This window comes from Oryzias latipes, chromosome 10 (genome assembly GCF_053564925.1).
Source record: "Oryzias latipes strain Hd-rR chromosome 10, Olatipes_Hd-rR_3.1".
In the NCBI taxonomy this organism is placed as follows: Eukaryota; Metazoa; Chordata; class Actinopteri; order Beloniformes; family Adrianichthyidae; genus Oryzias; species Oryzias latipes.
In genome coordinates, this window is record NC_136246.1 from 9710739 (window position 1) to 9734066 (window position 23328).

The 23328-nt window shown below is 37.1% G+C and overlaps 1 long non-coding RNA gene across 2 annotated transcripts; it reads left to right on the plus strand.

Annotated features, from left to right (window-relative positions):
• Positions 1–8461: 8461 nt before the first annotated feature.
• On the plus strand, positions 8462–19105 carry LOC144994714 (uncharacterized). 2 transcript variants are annotated; one of them, XR_013658304.1, is made up of 6 exons: positions 8462–8834; positions 15495–15575; positions 15735–15884; positions 16288–17311; positions 18052–18177; positions 18472–19105. It is a non-coding gene; the product is annotated as an uncharacterized LOC144994714 (long non-coding RNA). The 2 variants fall into 2 exon arrangements; XR_013658303.1 differs by having other exon boundaries at positions 8472–8834; positions 16288–16421.
• Positions 19106–23328: the final 4223 nt, after the last annotated feature.

Genomic DNA, 23328 nt, shown 5'->3' on the forward strand with positions numbered 1-23328 from the left:
CTGTACAAAATGTACTTATAAAACTCTCATTCAAATAAAATAAAATGCATAATAAAAAAATCAATGTATGAATGAGAAGTATGAGAATGAGAATGAGAATGAGAGAAGTATGACGGTGGTGAGATGTGCTGTAGGTCAGACAGAGGAGTTCAAGGTGGAGGTGGGACTACACCAAGGATCAGCTTTGAGTCCTTTTTTGTTTGCTATGCTGATGGACAGGCTGACAGACGAGGTAAGACAGGAATCTCCCTGGACAATGATGTTTGCGGATGACATTGTAATTTGCAGTGAGAGTAGAGAGCAGGTGGAGGAACAGCTGGAGAGGTGGAGGTTTGCTCTGGAAAGAAGAGGCATGAAGGTCAGTCGTAGTAAGACAGAATACATGTGTCTGAACGAGAGGGATCAAGGTAGAAGCGTTAGGTTACAGGGGGCTGAGGTGAAGAAGGTGCAGGAGTTTAAGTACTTGGGGTCAACAGTTCAGTGTGATGGGGATTGTGGAAAAGAGGTGAAGAGGCGAGTGCAGGCAGGTTGGAGCGGGTGGAGGAAAGTGTCAGGAGTGTTGTGTGACAGAAGAGTGCCAGCAAGACTCAAAGGAAAGGTGTACAAGACAGTGGTGAGACCAGCTCTGCTCTATGGGTTAGAGACGGTAGCAGTGAGACAGAGACAAGAGGCTGAGATGGAGGTAGCGGAGATGAAGATGTTGAGGTTCTCCTTAGGAGTGACCACGTTAGACAGCATAAGGAACGAGTACATCAGAGGGACGGCTCATGTTGCCTGTGTTAGCGACAAAGTCAGAGAAGCCAGACTGAGATGGTTTGGACATGTTCAGAGGAGGGATAGTGGATATATTGGTAGAAGGATGTTGGAGATGGAGCTGCCTGGCAGGAGGGCAAGAGGACGGCCAAAGAGGAGATATATGGATGTCTTAACAGAGGACATGAAGTTGGCTAACGTTAGGGTAGAAGATGTTCATGATAGAGTGAGGTGGAAAACGATGATTTGCTGTGGCGACCCCTGATGGGAAAAGCCGAAAGAGAAAGAAGAAGACATAATAAAAAAATCAATAAGTAAATAAATCAGTAATACATTTCTGTTTATTTAGTCTTCCATATCTACTATTTTCTCATTTAAACGTCCTTATAAACACAGTTCAGTTAACACTGTTGAATTATAACTATTAAACACAAAAGAAGACTCGAATTTTACAGTTCTGAAACCATCATCAATGATTCTTCTGATCACAGCTTCTCTTGACTTCTTCTCACTGCTGGACACTTGACAGCACTTCCTCCCAAACAGCTGAGACCCTCAGTGTGGATGAAGATGATTGTCAGTATATCTGGACATTACTTGGACTTATTGAAATTTAAGGTGGAGAAGTCAGAGAGGATGTGCTCCCAATTTTGAGTCTGTGTTGAATGTTTTTTTTTTTCAAAGTTTATACTCTTTAAACCACAAATCAGTAAAGGAGAAACAAAATTCAGTAACCATTTTTGGATTTTCTTTCTTATGACTTTTTGCACATTCAAACCCTGGTCACAAGTTATTGCAGAGCAGCCGGTCAGCCACTCCTATATTTTTATAGTTGAATTCAAACTGTGGTCAGTAAAAGAACGGGCGCTGTTCACCGGAGATCAGAACAATCGATACAGATACCTGAGATCAGAGAAAAGCTCAAAAACTGATTGAAATTTATAAGTGCAGCCAAGATGCACAATAAGCATGTTTGAGATCACCCAGGTGGACGGAACGCTGCGCAGATCACCTGGTGTGTGACGTATGTTATTGTTTTTGCTCCAACATCACCTGTCAATCATCACAAAATTATCACGAGAACGGGGCGGAAGCAAGGAGCCAACCTACGCGAACACAGCTGGAAATTTAGTACTACACTGACTGAAAGCTGCCCTGATGACTGTAAAACAATGCATTATGGGACATGTGTCCTGATGGGTTTTTTGTAGTTGAGTGATTAATTAAAATAACTTAAAATACCAATTGATTTAAAAAAGGCTACATCCATTACAAAACATTCAAATAAATATAAAACATATAATAACACAGATCTTACTAAGGGGGAGATGCATATTAAAACTAAATTGAATTTTAAGGACAACTCCAACTTCCTGTTCTCTTTCAGTCTCGCTGCAGATTCACCTTCACCCCCCCCCCCCCCCCCCCCCCCCCCCCCCCAGGCCTGGTCTCCCCAACGATCCAGGCGAGGCGCTGGTTCATCTCAAACACGTCTATCGTTGCATTTTCCCCACGTATTTTTAGTGTGTCTAAGACTAAATCTTGTTGTTGCTCGCACGTGTTTAATGTTAAAGCCCGTTAGCTGTCATGCATGTAGGTGTGGGACATTTATTCTACTCAGCTGACCATCTCTCGCGGGAGCGGTGTCCTGCCAAAACAGCCGTGCATGAGAACCGTTTGGTCATGCGCCACCGCGTGTAACCATAACCTTAACCCTCCTCCGGCTCCGTGGCGCCCTGAGAAAATTTCAGAACTGACTGCATGTATTTAGAAAATTACGAGCGAATAAATACGTTCTAAAAAGGAAAGTAATGAACTCCTTAATGTGGTCCGGGGAGGAGGCTGTCAGGTGTCCTGCCTTAAATGTTCTCCTGCTTTCAAGTCCTGTCATTGTCACGCCCCCAAGAGTCATTTACCCCACTGTGATTGGTTGGTTTGTCAGCTCCGCGCACGTCAATGAAAAAGTGTCATTCATACAAACTGGCGGCCGCATTAACATTGAACTTTCATATTACGGCGGGGGCCGCAAAATATCATCTTGGGGGCCGCAAATAGCCCGCGGGCCGCTAGTTTGAGACCCCTGATTTAGATGAACCATTTATTACTTGAAAGACAAACACAAATAAAAGAGCAAACTTTATATAAAAACAGTGTGGATTTTAGGAATATTAATCTAATTTACTTACATATTTTTTTTAAAGAAAAAAAAATACATATTTCCATGACACTAAGCTTAAGGCCTTTTTATTTTTACTAGGAAGTGCAGCTCCTAACACTCAAACAGAACATCCTCAAACTGCCCTGAATGGAAACAACTTTTCACAGTATCTGTGCAGTTGTAATGCTCATGGCTCCAGGGCAGCCCTGGGGTGCCAACTCAAAAATATCCACATTGTTTATTGTCTCAACGTGCAGCTTTAAGGGGTGCAACATTCAGGCACAGAGACACACAACAATGCAATTGCACTGAGCAATAGGTCCCAAACAGCTTTGGCAACTCAACAATGGAGAAGTCACTGGTGGTGCAACAGTCACAGCAGTCAGGTGAAATGAATGATACTCGTTGTTGCAGCCAGCTTTTCAATAAAACAATAACAAAAAGTCCTCACTCCTCTGGCAGTATAGACAAGAATTAAACACATTCAAAGCAATGCTTCAAGCTCTGTAAACTAGAACTGTGATGTTAAGACAGCTTTAGAAGCATAACCTGTCGGGGAGACACTTTAGAATGAATGTGTGAATTTAAAAAAGCCATTCTCACACAGAGGCTTTAGATCACAGACAAACTTATAGAGTGGCAAGCAATATAATCCATCCACTTTCTGAACCCACTGGATCTCTTTTGGAATCACGGGGTCGCTGGAACCTATTCCAGCTTTTGCTAGGCGAAGGTGGGGTACACCTTGGATGGGTCAGCAGTGCGTCACAGGGCCAAACAATCACACATGTACAGATACATACACACCTAAGGACATGTTGTGGGAGGAAACTGGAGACAACCCACACATGCACGAGGAGAACAAGCAAACAGATTTGAATCAGGGCCTTCTAAAAGTGAGGCAAGGCTGTTAACCACTGCATTCTATTATTTTACAATTAGTTGTTTGGCTGTGCACGTGTCTGCACACAGAAATTGAGTATGAAAATATTTAAATACAGTTTATAATGCAATTGTTGGTGCTCAATTCGTCAATAAAATACAACCATGGTGGGTAAAAAGGCATGAAATGACTCAAAGCGCCTATTTTAAAGAAGGACGTTCAGCATTCAACCATAATGACGTTATAAATGCACGTTTGACTATGTTTGTAGTGTAATATTTTGTTTTTATCAGAACAATAATGGAATGGTAATTAAAAATCTTTCAGGCAGAAATTTGATTATCCAAGTTGTTACGTTTGAATTGCAGGTTCAAACTGTGGCAAGCCTGTGATAAAATTAGAGGTCAGAGAATCCTAAAGTCTGTTTTCTAGATTTTCTTACAGTTGATAGCTAGAAGTTTGTTTTGGCTACTTCTGTAGATTTAAAGACCCACTCCAATGAAAATTGTGATTTTTGGTGTTCTTAACATGTCCTTGCGGCACTTTGTTTGATGATGGAGGACATAAACAAAGAATATTAAGAATAAAACTGTTACTGAAAATGTCTTTATTCAAATCATGGGAAGTCAGGAGCAGATGAAAACATTCAGTTTGAAAACGCTTCCATCCATCCATCCATCCATCCATCCATCCATCCATCCATCTTCTCCCGCTTATTCGGGACCAGGTTGTGGGGCAGCCATCTAAGAAAAGATGCCCAGACTTCCCTCGCCCCGGCCACTTCCTCCAGCTCCTCTGAGGGGACCCGAGATGTTCCCAAGCCAGCCAAGAAGCGTAGTCTCTCCAGCGTGTCCTGGGTCTTCCCCGGGGCCTCCGGCCAGTGGGACACGCCCGGAAAACCTCCCCAGGGAGGCGTCCAGAAGGCATCCGGTCTAGATGCCCGAGCCACCTCAACTAACTCCTCTCTATGTGGAGGTGAAGCGGTTCTACTCCAAGCTCTCTGCAAGTGACCGAGCGCCTCCTCCTATCTTTAAGGGAGCACCTGGCCACCCTACGGAGGAAGCTCATTTCAGCTGCTTGTATTCGGGACCTCGTTCTTTCGACTCAGAGCTCATGACCATAGGTGAGTATCGGAAAGAATATCGACAGTAAATTGAGAGTTTTGCCTTCTTGCTCAGCTGTCTCTTCACCACAATGGACCAGTACAGCGCTGCTTTTGGTTTTGAAGGGCTAAATGTAAGAGTAAGGAGAAGCAGTAGGGTAGGGAAACAATTCCGATTTGGCCTTTTTTTTCCTCATCTGAGCTGGTAGTGTTAACAAAAGGATGATGTAAAATGAAAAGAGGCTCACTCCACGCCAACAGTACCACCCACAGCTCAGGGACGAATTTCTAATGAACTCCTCCTGCTCTGCAGAAATTATGTCCTAGAAAAGGAGACAAGTTTTTAAAGTTTTGAACTAAGTATTTCCTTTTTATCTCATAATTTCAGAGCTATTAAGCTTTTTTGCTGAGAAAACACAGTCGTTAAAACCTTTTTCACCCTGTTTAAACAGAAAAAAAACTCATAAAAACACCCCCCCCCTTTTTTATCTTTCATTTAAGGTTCATTCAATTGAATGCAGTACAGACTGGACAGTAGTTGTGAGCCACATCTGCTGTACCGTCTGAGTGCCATCAGGGATGATGATTAGTTACACGTGACTGAAACAGTTCAGTGGGTCTCAGCTGGAACGGACTGTGTGCAAGCATTCAGACCATGTTGATGTTAATCCAGGTTAAAGAGGAGATGCCACTAAAGACTTTTTTTAAATGCACACCTTCCTACCCAAAACTTTGGGTAGATTTATTATCCAAGAATATCTGTTCTTTTGTTTTTAACTCTAAAAGTTTTTGTTAATAACTGAGATAAACTTGCACTCCAGCTTGTTCAAAGTGTTCAGGAATGTTTGTCAATCCTGTTTAAATGTTTGAAGAGTAGCCTACAGTCTCTTAAGCAAACAGAAAGCATAGAATCATGCAACCATCAATCTAATAACCAGATGCTGTCCTGTTACCCTGTCACCCCCACCCACCCCCAATCTACAATAAAATAGATGCCCAGACTTCCCTCTCCCCAGCCACTTCCTACAGCTCCTCTGGGGGGACTCCGAGGCATTGCCAGGCCAGTGTGTCCTGGGTCTTCGCCCGAGGCCTCCGCCCAGTGGTACAAGCCCGGAACACCTCCCCAGGGAGGCGTCCAGGAGGCATCCAGACTAGATGCCCGAGCCGCCTCAACTGGTTGCTCTCGATGTGGAGGAGAAGCGGTTCTACTCCGAGCTCTCTGCGGGTGACCAAGCTTCTCACCCTTTATCTAGGGGAGTGTCCAGCAACCCTACGGAGAAATGTGTGTATTGATGCTTGTTTCATTTATTGTCTATAACGCTACCACCTCACCTCACTGTAAATGATAATTTTCATAATTTCCAAATAGTTATTTTCCATAGACTGTACCAGCGTACTTTACAACATACATTAGGAGTTTCCCTCTGTTTCTTAAACACTGGAGCCAGTGCCTCCTCTTTCATCAGTTAAGTGCGAGAGGGAATCTTCTTCAAGAAGAGGCCGGTTTTATCCACAATAAACACCTGCTCAGGCTGATTATTATTACTAAAACAAATTAAGCTCCAGGACGCACTGTACTGGGGTAAACCAACTAGATAAAAAGCTTCAATGCTTCATCTGTCCATCAATGCAACTAAATCTCAACCAGGGACAGAAAACATGTCCAGAACAAACACGCAAAACCTATGAGAACTATCACTTGCTGGGAGTAAAGCTAAGGGACAATGAACTGACAGGCAGTGGGAGAAACTGTCACTTCTATACCATGGCTCACAGGGGGACCAAATGAGTGTGATTAAGTAACACTTGGTAAGTGGAATCTGGGCGAGAGCAGAATGTAAAGCAGAAAAAACAAAGCCAATCGGACAGCACAACAACTTTAAATTTGCCTAATTGTTCAATGGCCAAATGAAACAGTCTTGGATTGTATTGGTATGAATATCACTTATAACATAATTTCATTCATCGTTGTGTGTATATTAACTAAGGAAAAACAGACTTCTTTAAACAACATCTTGTCAGTCTCTGTATCACAAACAGGAAAATCCTTTTTTAAAGTGATTTTATATTGACTGGGAGAACAGACAGAACGAACCATTCAGTAAAGCACAAATGTTAAAATAACCAATTAAAATAATACACTTCTTTGAAACCCTGATGAGTGTACAGGCTTTTTACAGGCTCTCCAAAATTCAAAGTCTTCAATCACAGATACTATTTTTTTGGGAAAATTAATACAAAATAAGTAAATACGTAAAAAATACATTTTAAAATGGAGCTTCTGTCAAATTGTTTATAAATGTACGGTATTCCCAAAAAACGATTTAACACTCAATATGTCAGTTTAAATATCATGTATTCCATTAAATCAAACTTATATTTATACTTCTAGCATGTCAGGACTTGCAGGTGAGGACACAAGCGCAGGACGCAGGAGATCAAAGACGAAAAAACTGCTTAATGCTAGAAGCTGAACAACCACAAACAAAGTAGGCAAAATGGTCCCGTGATGAGGACAGGGGAGACACAGGTTAAATACTTTCAGCGTGATTTGCCACAGGTGAAAATAATAACAGAACGTAAAGACCGTGAGAACGAGAACTGCACGAAAACCGGAAACGCCAAAATAAAGCCCAGAAAAACCCGGAAGTGAAAAAACAAAAGCCTAACCAAACTGCCCTTGCCCCGGTACCTGACAATTCACACTTAAAATTGGACACTCAATTGCTTTGTGTTCTTTTACTTTACTCAGAGCTGTGAGACCCTGATCCCTCTGAACACTGATATGATCTAGTGCTGCTTGACAACAACATAGCCTTAAACTGAAAACCTTTCTAATCCATCAGAGTACAACTCTCAATGCCACTGCAGAGAAACTATGACGTTTTTAAAAGCAACACGCCACATCACGGCGTGATCATCCACTTCGATTCTACTTCTTCAAAGCTGCTTCAGTTTGCAGTCACACTAACACAAATGTGCACTGACCCTGTACAACCCTTTATATTGTATTTGATACACGCATTTCTGATACCCCTAACTAATTAATGTTGTCTACACTGTCAGAAAAAAGGGTACGGTTGGGGTACGTTTGTGAACACTTAGGGTACAAATGGTGAATTTGTACCCTAAGTGAGTCATAATTACACCTTAGGGTACTCATATGTACCATTTAAGGATAAAAAAGGTACAAATATGTTTCCAACCATCAGAGGGCCCATATTTGGACCCTTTATTCCACAAACAAAGGTACAATCACTTGTGTGACAAAAGTAATAATTCAAAGTGTATGAAACGTCACCCAAAATCATTTAATACATTGTTGGTTATTTGGAAAAGATGCACAAAATAACCAAATATATTTAAGAGACCACACATCTTTTATGACTAGTTCTGAACAGTACACAAGCACATTATATTTTATTGATTGTGCAGAGCATCAAGATAATAACTTTTAAACATGTATTAGTGTGAACCTGTTTTTGTTTTTTTTTACTTATATAAGAGCTGTTTTAAGTTTTGCCTTTAATTTAGAACAAAAGCACAATGTAGACAAAATTATTTGATGTTTTTAACCTTATATGGTGTGCTTTAACTTGGCCTAAGTTCAATTTAAATTTCTAGTCTTTGAGCTGTTAATTTAAGTTATTTTCTTTCTAATCATACATTCTCATAAAAAAGTAAATTTCTCTGTTACTACGTTACATTTTGTGTACATATTAGTACCTTTTAGCTTTTGTACCTACACAGGAAAAATGAGGGAGTACTTTTTTTCGGAGTTACCATCAGTAATTTTTATTTAAGTAGGTGTAAAATCGTAGAGGAAATATGTTGGAGTAAACCAGCGAGACCACGCCCACTCTACTTTCTTAAGTTTCGTTTCTTCCGCCATTTTGTAATCCCGCAGCGGCCGGAGGAAGATAGAGGCTGTGACTGAGGTAAGTCTGCTAATTGCTCAAAAATAAGTTGGAAACTTGTTTTAAGCGGGTTCGGTTATTTTATCTGTAAGGAATAACTTTTGTGTAGTGGAATGCTGCTTTTCCACCGTGTATGTGCCTGTGAGGAGATTGAAAACTATGAGCGGGAGTTTGCTAACGGTTAGCCTCAGCCGTTTGAAGTTCAGCTAAATGCAGCCATTAAATAAATTAAGTTGTTGTTTTTATTGGTGTTGTACCGCGTTCCGTTAAATACATTGAAATATATACATTTTTTCACTAGATAATTTTGTCGCCGTTTTACCGATGTACGCTGGCGTTGATGCACCGGTTGTTGTTGCCTACCCCCCCCCCCCCCCCTTTTTTTTTTTTTTCTTTTTGTCTTTCTGTCTTTCTTAGTAAGGAAGCCAGCTACTTTTGAAACGACCAGCTCCATAATTCCTGCTGATATTTATCAGGTCCGTCGAATTCAATGCATTAATCATTTTAATCTGTAATGTGTAGGAGTCCAATAACGTTTTATTTTTATTTATTTTTTACACCGCAGTATGGCAGTCCTTCCCATATGTCAGCCTGCCTTAGCACCGCGGTCAAGTGAGCCGACATCTGTGGAAGTGCGGTCTCGCTAGCCGTCACTGACTTTTTGCATGCGCGTTTACATCATAGTTTACGGTGCACACCACCAGCGAGCTGAAAAAGACGGTATAAAGCACTAATATCACCCATGTCACAGTTACTCATTATCAAATAACATGTACTGTGCTCAGAAATCAATGAGAGATATTGCAGCTCTATATTGTCATTTGATGTACAGATTTATTCATTTATATTGCATGTCAGACCATTCTATAATGAACTACCAAGAATAATGTGTTTGTTTGAAATATATGCAATCAGACAGATTCTAAAAGTGAGTTTGAACACTAACAAAAGTGTTTTATGTGTTGTTGAGCATGGCATGGAATGGAATGAAACAAAAATAAAGATTCTCCACGTAAAATGCCACATCTGGTCCAGTCATGTCAATTCATTCTAAAGTGGCTTCTGTCTAAGATTACACAAAACTTTCAATGGATTATTGTTGTTAATGATGTTCACTAATATAACAGCAAGTTTGAAGAAGATTTACTGTATAAAATGAGAGATATTGCCATTATAGTCTCATTCAGGCTGTCTCATTCAAAGTCAGAGTGTAACATGGAAAACACCCCAAATGCCACTTTATTAAAAGATTACACAAAAGTTTCACTGGATTATTGTTGGTTAGCATCTTAACTAATATCACAGGAAGTTTGAAGAAGATTTACTGTATAAAAGTAGAGATATTGTCATTATAGTCTCATTAAGGCTGTCACATTCAGTCAGCATATAACATGGAAATCACCCAAAATGCCACTTTATTAAAAGATTACATAAAAGTTTCACTGGATTATTGTTGGTAAGGATCCTAACTAATATCACAGGAAGTTTGAAGAAGATTTACTGTATAAAATTAGAAATATTGCCATTATAGTCTCATTCAGGCTGTCTCATTCAGTCAGCATATAACATGGAAACCACCCAAAATGCCACTTTATTAAAAGATTACATAAAAGTTTCACTGGATTATTGTTGGTAAGGATCCTAACTAATATCACAGGAAGTTTGAAGAAGCTTTACTGTATAAAATTAGAGATATAGCCATTATAGTCTCATTCAGGCTGTCTCATTCAGTCAGCATATAACATGGAAACCACCCAAAATGCCACTTTATTAAAAGATTACACAAAAGTTTCACTGGATTATTGTTGGTTAGCATCTTAACTAATATCACAGCAAGTTTGAAGAAGATTTACTGTATATAATTAGAGATATTGTCATTATAGTCTCATTAAGGCTGTCACATTCAGTCAGCATATAACATGGAAATCACCCAAAATGCCACTTTATTAAAAGATTACACAACAGTTTCACTGGATTATTGTTGGTAAGCATCTTACCTAATATCACAGCAAGTTTGAAGAAGATTTACTGTATAAAATTAGAGATATTGTCATTATAGTCTCATTAAGGCTGTCTCATTCAGTCAGCATATAACATGGAAATCACCCAAAATGCCACTTTATTAAAAGATTACACAAAAGTTTCACTGGATTATTGTTGGTTAGCATCTTAACTAATATCACAGGAAGTTTGAAGAAGATTTACTGTATATAATTAGAGATATTGTCATTATAGTCTCATTAAGGCTGTCACATTCAGTCAGCATATAACATGGAAATCACCCAAAATGCCACTTTATTAAAAGATTACACAAAAGTTTCACTGGATTATTGTTGGTTAGCATCTTAACTAATATCACAGGAAGTTTGAAGAAGATTTACTGTATAAAATTAGAGATATTGTCATTATAGTCTCATTAAGGCTGTCACATTCAGTCAGCATATAACATGGAAATCACCCAAAATGCCACTTTATTAAAAGATTACATAAAAGTTTCACTGGATTATTGTTGGTAAGGATCCTAACTAATATCACAGGAAGTTTGAAGAAGATTTACTGTATAAAATTAGAAATATTGCCATTATAGTCTCATTCAGGCTGTCTCATTCAGTCAGCATATAACATGGAAACCACCCAAAATGCCACTTTATTAAAAGATTACATAAAAGTTTCACTGGATTATTGTTGGTAAGGATCCTAACTAATATCACAGGAAGTTTGAAGAAGGTTTACTGTATAAAATTAGAGATATAGCCATTATAGTCTCATTCAGGCTGTCTCATTCAGTCAGCATATAACATGGAAACCACCCAAAATGCCACTTTATTAAAAGATTACACAAAGGTTTCACTGGATTATTGTTGGTTAGCATCTTAACTAATATCACAGCAAGTTTGAAGAAGATTTACTGTATATAATTAGAGATATTGTCATTATAGTCTCATTAAGGCTGTCACATTCAGTCAGCATATAACATGGAAATCACCCAAAATGCCACTTTATTAAAAGATTACACAACAGTTTCACTGGATTATTGTTGGTTAGCATCTTAACTAATATCACAGCAAGTTTGAAGAAGATTTACTGTATGTAATTAGAGATATTGTCATTATAGTCTCATTAAGGCTGTCACATTCAGTCAGCATATAACATGGAAATCACCCAAAATGCCACTTTATTAAAAGATTACACAAAAGTTTCACTGGATTATTGTTGGTTAGTATCTTAACTAATATCAAAGCACGTTTGAAGAAGATTTACTGTATAAAATTAGAAATATTGCCATTATAGTCTCATTCAGGCTGTCTCATTCAGTCAGCATATAACATGGAAACCACCCAAAATGCCACTTTATTAAAAGATTACATAAAAGTTTCACTGGATTATTGTTGGTAAAGATCCTAACTAATATCACAGGAAGTTTGAAGAAGATTTACTGTATAAAATTAGAAATATTGCCATTATAGTCTCATTCAGGCTGTCTCATTCAGTCAGCATATAACATGGAAACCACCCAAAATGCCAATATATTAAAAGATTACACAAAAATTCACTGGATTATTGTTAGTAATAATTTTCATGATCATCTCAGCAAGTTTGAAGAATATTGACTGGAGAAAATTACAGATATGAAAGTTTTAGTTCTCCTAGGCATCCTCCCTTTATAGTTAAAGTAGAACATTTGATCCACCCAAAATGCCACTTCTTCCAAAGGAGACATAAAACGTCCACTGGATTATTGTTGGTGATGATGTTTACTAACATCACAGCAAGTTTGAAGTAGATTGACTGGAGAAAATTAAAGAAATTGATCTAATAGACCGATTCAGGCCTCTTCATTCATACTCAGAGTGTAACATGTAAACTATCTAAAATGCTACTTTATTAAAAGGTGACGCTAAAATTTCACTGGGTTATTGTTGGTGATGATGTTCATGTTCATCACAGCAAGTTTGAAGATTTACTGCAGAAAAATACTCTAACCATGTATTTACTTAATATAGAGGTTTATAAACATTTTATACTATGAATAAGGAGGCCTGAATTGGTCTATTATGTCAATATCTTTACTTTTCTACAGTCATTCTTCTTCAAACTTGCTGTGATGATCATGGAGACCATTACTAACAGTAATCCAGTGAACGTTTAGCGTCACCTTTGAAAAAAGGGTATTTTGTAAGGTTTAAATATTACACTATGACTGTGAATTGGTCTATAACTTGACTTTCTCTAATTTTCTCCAGTCAATCTTCTTCAAACTTGCTGGGATAATCATGAACATCATAAATAACAATAATCCAGTGAAACCTTTGTGTAATCTTTTAATAAAGTGGCATTTTGGGTGGTTTCCATGTTATATGCTGACTGAATGAGACAGCCTGAATGAGACTATAATGGCTATATCTCTAATTTTATACAGTAAAGCTTCTTCAAACTTCCTGTGATATTAGTTAGGATCCTTACCAACAATAATCCAGTGAAACTTTTATGTAATCTTTTAATAAAGTGGCATTTTGGGTGGTTTCCATGTTATATGCTGACTGAATGAGACAGCCTGAATGAGACTATAATGGCAATATTTCTAATTTTATACAGTAAATCTTCTTCAAACTTCCTGTGATATTAGTTAGGATCCTTACCAACAATAATCCAGTGAAACTTTTATGTAATCTTTTAATAAAGTGGCATTTTGGGTGATTTCCATGTTATATGCTGACTGAATGTGACAGCCTTAATGAGACTATAATGACAATATCTCTACTTTTATACAGTAAATCTTCTTCAAACTTCCTGTGATATTAGTTAAGATGCTAACCAACAATAATCCAGTGAAACTTTTGTGTAATCTTTTAATAAAGTGGCATTTTGGGTGGTTTCCATGTTATATGCTGACTGAATGAGGAGGCCTGAATGAGACTATAATGACAATATCTCTAATTTTATACAGTAAATCTTCTTCAAACGTGCTTTGATATTAGTTAAGATACTAACCAACAATAGTCCAGTGAAACTTTTGTGTAATCTTTTAATAAAGTGGCATTTTGGGTGTTTTCCATGTTACACTCTGACTTTGAATGAGACAGCCTGAATGAGACTATAATGGCAATATCTCAAATTTTATACAGTAAATCTTCTTCAAACGTGCTTTGATATTAGTTAAGATACTAACCAACAATAATCCAGTGAAACTTTTGTGTAATCTTTTAATAAAGTGGCATTTTGGGTGGTTTCCATGTTATATGCTGACTGAATGAGGAGACCTGAATGAGACTATAATGACAATATCTCTAATTTTATACAGTAAATCTTCTTCAAACTTGCTGTGATATTAGGTAAGATGCTTACCAACAATAATCCAGTGAAACTTTTGTGTAATCTTTTAATAAAGTGGCATTTTGGGTGATTTCCATGTTATATGCTGACTGAATGAGACAGCCTTAATGAGACTATAATGACAATATCTCTAATTTTATACAGTAAATCTTCTTCAAACTTGCTGTGATATTAGGTAAGATGCTTACCAACAATAATCCAGTGAAACTTTTGTGTAATCTTTTAATAAAGTGGCATTTGGGGTGTTTTCCATGTTACACTCTGACTTTGAATGAGACAGCCTGAATGAGACTATAATGGCAATATCACTCATTTTATACAGTAAATCTTCTTGAAACTTCTTATGATATTAATTAAGATCCTTACCAACAATAATCCCTTGAAAGTTTTGTGTAATCTTAGACAGAAGCCACTTTAGAATGAATTGACATGACTGGACCAGATGTGGCATTTTACGTGGAGAATCTTTATTTTTGTTTCATTCCATTCCATGCCATGCTCAACAACACACAAAACACTCTTGTTAGTGTTCAAACTCACTTTTAGAATCTGTCTGATTGCATATATTTCAAACAAACACATTATTCTTGGTAGTTCATTATAGAATGGTCTGACATGCAATATAAATGAATAAATCTGTACATCAAATGACAATATAGAGCTGCAATATCTCTCATTGATTTCTGAGCACAGTACATGTTATTTGATAATGAGTAACTGTGACATGGGTGATATTAGTGCTTTATACCGTCTTTTTCAGCTCGCTGGTGGTGTGCACCGTAAACTATGATGTAAACGCGCATGCAAAAAGTCAGTGACGGCTAGCGAGACCGCACTTCCACAGATGTCGGCTCACTTGACCGCGGTGCCTTAGCTGCTGTGCGCGCGCAGCCACCATTTCTCGAATGCAAGACATTGACAGACTGTTTAGGTTGTCATGATCGCTCATTGTTGGTCAAGCAAAGTTTACACTATGTTGTTGATTTTGATCATTCTCCTGCAGATTATTTTTTTTAAATGGAGGTCCGTGATTCCAGATACTCGTCACGATTTCCCATACCAAAAACTCATTTATAAACCAGGAAAAAATAATTTTTTTAAATGAACTTCCAAGAAATAAATCTGTAGGCCCTTAGAAGCCAGTGCATTGTCGCCAGTGTTTTTTTAGCAGTTCTGCAAATTCTGCAACATTGCTGTGGCAGCTTGTGAACTGTATATTTGCCATTACTATTTTAAAATGTATAAATTTATTTGGAACAGGGTTTACATCTGAATAAATGCTGTGTTGGTACCTTTTGGTGTTGTAATGTTTTTTCTTTTTTGTAATATATTTTTTTTCCCACCAAGCTGTGCGTGAACATGACTCGAACGCCAAAAAAAATAAATGTTTTGAAGTTCAGCTGACCTCCAAATCCTTTTGGGAATGCGGTGAGTGGAAACATCACAATTTCCAGCATTTTTCTTTACAGGAATCAGTCAACTTTGTGGATAAACTGTCAGCTGTGATGCAAACAGATTTTTTAATTGCTTTTTAATTTAAAGGTAATTTCTGTGCTGTATTCTAAACATAATTTTGCTGTGTCACAGCTGCCAAAAAGTTCAACATCCCAACCTTGGACTTGAAAGTGTTTGATGACTCAAAGACAGAAGTTGATGAGCAGGTTTTTGATCTCCTGTTGAAAAACCCAAACCTTGGTGTGTTGGAAAGTTGTCTGGCCAAAGATGCAAATCCAGAAGGTGAAGTTTTTCTTTTAAATTGTAATTTATCTATTTTGTTTTGAATGGTTTTGGGTAAATTCCCCTTTGATGCCTGAATTTATTTCCAAGGGAAATAATCTGTGTTTCTGCTTTCAAGTACATGCTAAATTAAGAACATTTTTGAGCTGAAGAGTTTTGATTGTATATTTGCATCAATAGGAGTCTGAGGGTTAATGATTTATTTGACAGGATAGTGTGGGGAACAAAACACGGGCAAATAAGTATAAGTTTTTTTTATCCTATTGCTGTCTTAGACAAGATAATAAATCTGCTAAACTGTTAAGTTGGTCAGTATTTAAAAATCTTTGTTTTTACTTTTTTTGTTTTTGCTATCATACTAATTTAAATATTACAGTAACTGAAAGCTTTAATACTTTGACAGATCAGCAGAGTTGTCCTGCAAAGAGCTGCAATACCAGTTCAATTGGAGATACTGAAGTGGACTCAGATGACACCATAATATTACAACACAGTCCTACAACAAGACGAAGAGTTGAAGGCACCTCTCTTGCCAAAGTAAGTAAATAATCTTTTCACAAAGTCATTTCAAGCATTCAAAGTCAGGCTGTCTTTCCAATTCAGTTTAGTTGTCAAACAGTGCAGTAAGGCAGATCATCCAAACTAGTTTAAAGTTTTCTAGGGAAACAGCAGATTGCACCGAGTAAGTCACAACACATTGAATACATTCTGGAATACTGTCCTCATCATATAATTCTTCTGTATTTCCTTCAACAAATCTCTGCATAATTAGCAAGATATTGACTATACGGGCGACAGTGGCTCAGGTGGTTGAGCGGGTCGTCCAATGACCGAAGGGTTGGCGGTTCGATCCCCGCTCCCACCAGCCAAAAAATGTCGTTGTGTCCTTGGGCAAGACACTTCACCCTCCTTCACTTCACAATGTGCATGAATGATCCCGGTGATGGTCAGAGGAGCCGTAGGCGCGAAATGGCAGCCAGTCTGCCCTAGGGCAGCTGTGGCTACAACCGTAGCTACCATCACCATGTATGAATGAGGAGTGAATGAATAATGGACACACTGTAAGCACTTTGAGTGTCTTGAAAAGCGCAGATAAATCCAATCCATTATTATTATACAAAGACAGACATTGATTATGCAGTTTTTGAGGGGGAAAAATGTTTTCTGGGACATGGTTTCTGCAGTTCAATTGGAATTCACCTTCAAGTTCTTGACAGGACTGTTTTGCAGAGTTAACAGGCCTTAATTTCCCATCATGTCATTGTTTACGCTCCCGTTACCTTACAGTCCCTCACAACCCCCAAGCAACAGAATTGGCGTGCAATATTGGAGCTATCCAGCCTTCTAGATGTGAGCCAGATGCCAACTCAGACAAGGAGAATGAAGACAAGCGGAGCAGGGAGCTTGTGGCCTGCCAAATGTAGCTTGTAACGTAACAACTACAAGCTTTCTCAAATTACATCTTTTCATCTGCTCCTGATTCATCCCAATTTGAGAAAATAAATATTCAGAAACACAGTTTTATTCTTAAATCTTATAACAATATGTCATCATAAAAATGCTACATTTTAAAAAATAACTTTCATTGGAGTGGGTCCCCCATTTTTAACATGTCGCATTATTTTTCTCATGATGGGCACGTTTAAAAGAACACATTTGAAACTGCACATTTGAGTATTCACTCAAATTGGGATGAATCAGGAACAGACAAAATAAATGCAGTTTGAGGAAGCTCTCTATTGTGACGCACCACACGAAATGAGGTGGGTCCGAGTCCCTCTGCTCTGCTGTATTCTGATGCGTCCACTTGCAGACAAACAGATCCATTAACATCTTCATCATACTCGTCTGAGCTTGATCTAAACTATGGCCAGAAAGCTTCAATATTGGTCACCATTTTGCTTTCACCACTAATGTTAGTTTTAGGTTGGAAGGACTGTAAGCTAGAGGGAGAGGGCGTACACAAAGGGATGATAGGACATCAGCAGAAGGTAACTACTATGTCAATAACCCCGCCTACAACTCAGAAGTTAATTTCTGATCAACTCCAAACCACTCTGCACAAAATGTCTTTAAACATCATCTCAAAGTGCTTTAACCCCAGTAATCAGTGCTTGCGGTTGTATTTTTTTATTATTAATATGGACTTTTAAATTTGATCCAATAGGTGGTTGCTGTCATTGGTGAGGATGCATCATCCGTTGAAGGTCATGTGAATGTCCTGCATATCCAGTTCAGCAAGGTGCGAGAGGATATACTAAAGAAGTACCCTTTCTTGAAGACAACCTCAGGGGTCAGTGACATTTTAAATCAGTTCTCAGCTTAAAATACATTTTGAATGTCAATATGAGCTGAGACATCTGCTAAAATGACCATTAACAGCTTTAACTCAATTGTAAAAACATTGTAATTTTCTAAACCCATATATAAATATATAGTCATTCAAGCCAAGTAATATTTATACAATGAGATCACTAAAGGGAAATGGCAATGAAAGAGGCAACAAAGAATAATAGAATGTTTTATGTCTTTTGTTTGTTTTAGATAAAGTGAATGATTAATTTTCTATTTTTTTTCCAATTTTCAGTTGTTTGATGATGTTGACCGAATGCATCCATCACCTGTCAGTTTAAGCCAGCGCTTCAAGGACGGCGTTTACCAGTATTGTGCCAAAGGTGCTTGAGCTTGTTCAAAGAAAAGCTCCATTAGCTAAAGTCTACAACGAAGCAAGAGAAGAGATGCTTGCAGAGGATCTACTAGGTATTGACATAAACGTAATCCTTGGTAATCTTTTGTGTTTATAGTTCTTCTTTTTAGAATTCGTATCAATATTATCTTATCACATTTATGCATTTTATTATTTAAATTATGCATTTAAACTTGGTTATAAGTTTACTTTTTTATTATCTATTTTTAGAAAATGTAGAATGCAGTAGAAAGATTTACTTAAAATGAGGTCTAGTGCTTCTTTTGTTAATGTCACAAGTTTTATTTCATGGCTAAAAATGGTAACTGAAGTGCTATGTGCTGTTTACAATTGATCAAATGTTAAGGTTATAGTTACAATGAATGCAATGTGAACTGAAGGAAAAATATAGATTTTTCATTATTGTAAAATTGCTAATAATTGTAAATATATGCAACCTGTTGTGACACTGTACATACTGTGAAATGTCAGAATTGTAATTGTTTTGAATGTTTAATAAATGTGATAAACAGTATACTGGTCTTTTAATGTGCTGTATCTGGTACAAATTTGCCATCAAAGGGTACAAAAGGCTTGTCACTGGGGCAGTACCCTTAAAAGAACAAATTTGTACCTTTTTTAAAGGTACATTATGGTACCATAGCACTATAAGGTACAATTTAGTCCACAGAGGTACATATTTGCCTTTGAAAGGTACATAGTGAAAGGGTACAGATACGCACCTATATGAAAGGGTACAACATTTGTACCCTTGAGGGTACTGCCCCAGTGACAAGCCATTGTACCTCTAAAGGTACAAATTTTGCACATTTTTTCTGACAGTGTAAACGTTCATTTAAAACCCATTGCATATAACTTGGTCCATGTTTTCAGCCCTGTAGTTCATCATCATTCCACGAGGGGCAGTAGAAGGGCTTACCTGCTCATTTCAAAATGGCTGCTTCCCTGAAATCTCAGAAATACTTTTGACTGGGAAAGTTTTGCTAATTTTATGGTGAGAATAATTCAATTTTGTATTATTCTATTTTTTTAAATGACTAATTGCTGAATTTAAATATGGCAAACTTTGCTGATAATTCATTCTCTATAATACTGTTACACCATGTTAATAATGTATGGATCAAATCAAAACAGTGGGTAAATAAGATGAGGCTTTCCTGAATATTCATGTCATAATTTTTGTATCTTAAACTAACATTATTGTGATCAAAAACATAAACATAATTCATACTAACTATATCTCCTAAAATGAACGATATTACCATTTTTGTGAATTTCATCAAAGAATTTAGAAATATCTTCATTGCAATAGTTTGAATTTTCCTCCAATTCTTTGATATAGTGGGCTTTGTGGGGTTAATAACACTTTCAACTGCACATAGTGCCCTTAACAGTGCACATAATCGATTAAGCATGTTTACTGATGGATTTTGTCAAATAAATATCAAGCTGTACTGAAGGGCTTAAGTTTAGAAATGCTTTCAGTGTGTCCAGAAAAGAGCAGCATCTCTGTCTTGCTTTCATGTTGCTTGGGAGCTGGGCTCCTACTATGGGGTCACTGGTGCACGCAGGTTGACACTGATTACTGCAGCTCCGAAGCAAGCCTGTGATCGTACTATGACTCTTCAATGTGCTTCATAACTCTGATCCCATACAGTACTGCAGTGGTACATTTGTCCCCTTGATGAGGCATTGGCTAAGTCTAGGCAGAATCCTCATTAGACTCATATTCAGACTTCAACTTTATGTGTCTGGCAGAGAAATTACATTTGATTGGTGATCAGTTGAGGATTTTGTTGCTTGAGGCTAACGGGACAGTCCAAAGATGATCAAATACGACATCTTGTCAAAGGCTGTCAAGCTGCTGTCAAACATGTGATTTTCCAAGTACATGAGAGAGAACCCATTGTGGTTTGAGTTGAACAAAAGGGCCTGCAGCAATGAAGGAGTAGCAAAACACATAAAAAACCAACTATCAGCTGGCAACAGTGATGGTTCAAAATCTGCAGTGGGATTCAAATTTACATTTAAACGATTAAAAATATGCATAAATTTAAATAGTGGTCGCTAAACTGACTTGTCTCCTGAATGTGATCAGTAACCACACCGTCTGTCTTAAGCTGTATACCAAATGAGTCACAAATAACGCCATGGTTATGCAGGCTTTTCTGCTTTTGTGACAGTCTTTTGATACTATCTCTTTATATACTTGTTACTTCATAAACTTACTATTTACTTGCAAAAAAAATGCGACACTTAAATGAGCCACCGTGCAAATAAGTACAGCTAAAAATCCAGACTCAAGTGAAAAAATAGTTGAAACTTTCTAACTGTCATCGTGTGGTGAGGATCACCTTTATACAGGCTCACTTTAGCCACCTCATCTTCAGTTTCCTGGGGATAAACTTCATGAAAAGACTGCATCCACAATCTCATCAGAGATCAAACAATGATGGGAAGAGTTTGAGAAAGAGATGTCTAGACAAAAATAATTTGAAACTGACTTTAAAAAATCTAACAAAAACAGCATTTTGCTGCTCAAATAACTTGTTTTGGTTTAGGGTTTTAAATTGTTCCAATACTAACATTTAATTTATCTTGTGTTTCACAAGAACTTCTTGTATTTTAAAGATAAAATAAAATATCTATCTATCTATCTATCTATCTATCTATCTATCTATCTATCTATCTATCTATCTATCTATCTATCTATCTATCTATCTATCTATCTATCTATCTATCTATCTATCTATCTATCTATCTATCTATCTATCTATCTATCTATCTATCTATCTATCTATCTATCTATCTATCTATCTATCTATCTATCTATCTATCTATTTGTACATGTGCAATACTCACATACTCCTAAAAAACTCAATAAAAATAGTCATTTTAAAACACTAAACTAAAAAAAAAGTCTGAAGCTTTGATCAACTGATTAAAATGAACTACAGTAATTAGAATTGTTCCGCACAGTGTGACAAAAGAGGACTGATGAAACATTTTCTGTTATTTAAAAAAAAACAACTGCAAAATAAAGCAAACTTTTCTTTACTTTCAAGCTGAAATTTTTCTCTTCCAGTCTGCATTCAAAATCTCTGAACTCATCTCCTGACATGTTTTTCCATCTATTACCCCTTCCGTTTACGCCTCTGTTCACTTCTCTCCTGACTGATTCAAGCCAACAATCCCTTCGACCATGAAATCCCAAGTCGCAGGTTAGTTTCTCGTCAAGTAACCTCCTCCCTCCTTTCAGTGTCCATCTGTCTTACCTGCTGATATCAGAACAAGTTCACTGTCGGGTCAATAATAAATTGATATTCTAGGATCACGAGGAAGTGAGTAATGCAGTATTAGGAGTTATAGTTCCTTTGGTAGTTTATAGATTTTATTGTCTTTTGTTGCTTAATTCCTCATTGCAGGATGATTGCATTTGTACATTTACATGAGTGATTCAGAGATATTTGTATTGTTGTTGTTGTAAGAAATAACTGCAGTGATGTATATTATGTAAGTTATTTTTACTGCAAAAGTTGAACTGATTTTCTAACACTTTTCTATAACTCAAAGTCTCGTTCTGTATCTATAATAGAAACAGTCTAAATCTGCTTTAGAGGGCATGCAAAAGAATGACTTTGTTTAAAATTTCTCAAACAAATATGGACTTTATATTACCAAATATTATTCTTAGTGAGGATTTACTTCATAAATGCTGGCTTGATTGTGTATCAAAAGAAAGAATGTTGGAATTACTCCTGGGATTATAACAATCCTTTTTTGACTGTTCTCTGAATTAATCCCAGATTATTTGTTGTTTTTGATTTTTATACTATTTATGGTTTCTTACATCCAGTAATATATGCACGCTCAAGATTTTTAACATGTAAAAAGTTTCATTGTAGAATACATATATGAATGTATCAGTACCTAATTTATAAACACATAAATAATAACAGAGAGAAAAAAGATTTCACCAGAAGCCTAACAGACTCATGAAATGAAATTCCGACCCAGTACTCAACCTCAAAGAAAGACATCAGGCTGCATCGCCACACATCTCTGGGGGCCTGTGATTAGCAACGCTATTTAACATCCTAACATTTACATGACTGAAACTTCATGCATCTGATGAGTAGCTTTCCAACAGGCTACTAGTATGCTGCACTTCTCTTCTTCCTGGGTAAATGCAAATCTCTGGTGCCTTATCCACTTTGCTGCAATTTTTTTTCAATGGCTCCTGCAAAGCTGTTCAGCAATTAATTAATCATCTATGTAAATCTCCCCTGTGATTCAAAGTCGGTTTTAAAAGGTGAAAGCAGGTAAAATAATAGATTTTTCATAATGACTTAGAAAGATGAGTGGTTTAATAGGTTGGCAGTTTTTCTTTGCTGTTCATAAATATTGCATTTTATTTTATATTTCTCTCCTTTTTCAGTTAATTTCTTGTAATTTTGACATTTACAGCGCATTCCAAATTATTATACAAGTAATATTTTTCTATGATTTTTTTAAATACTCAATGCAAACGACAGTCAGCATAATTTTCAAGTCACTAACCATAAGGTTACACATTAAATGTTATTGAACAAACCTCCAAAAGACAACAATATTTTTTTCAAAAATGAAAACCCTAAAATGTACTGTTCCACATTTTTACACACAACAGAGTTCCACAACAACATTTATAGATAGATTCTAAAAATCTTAAAATGGTCATTTGTTGAATTTGCTGCA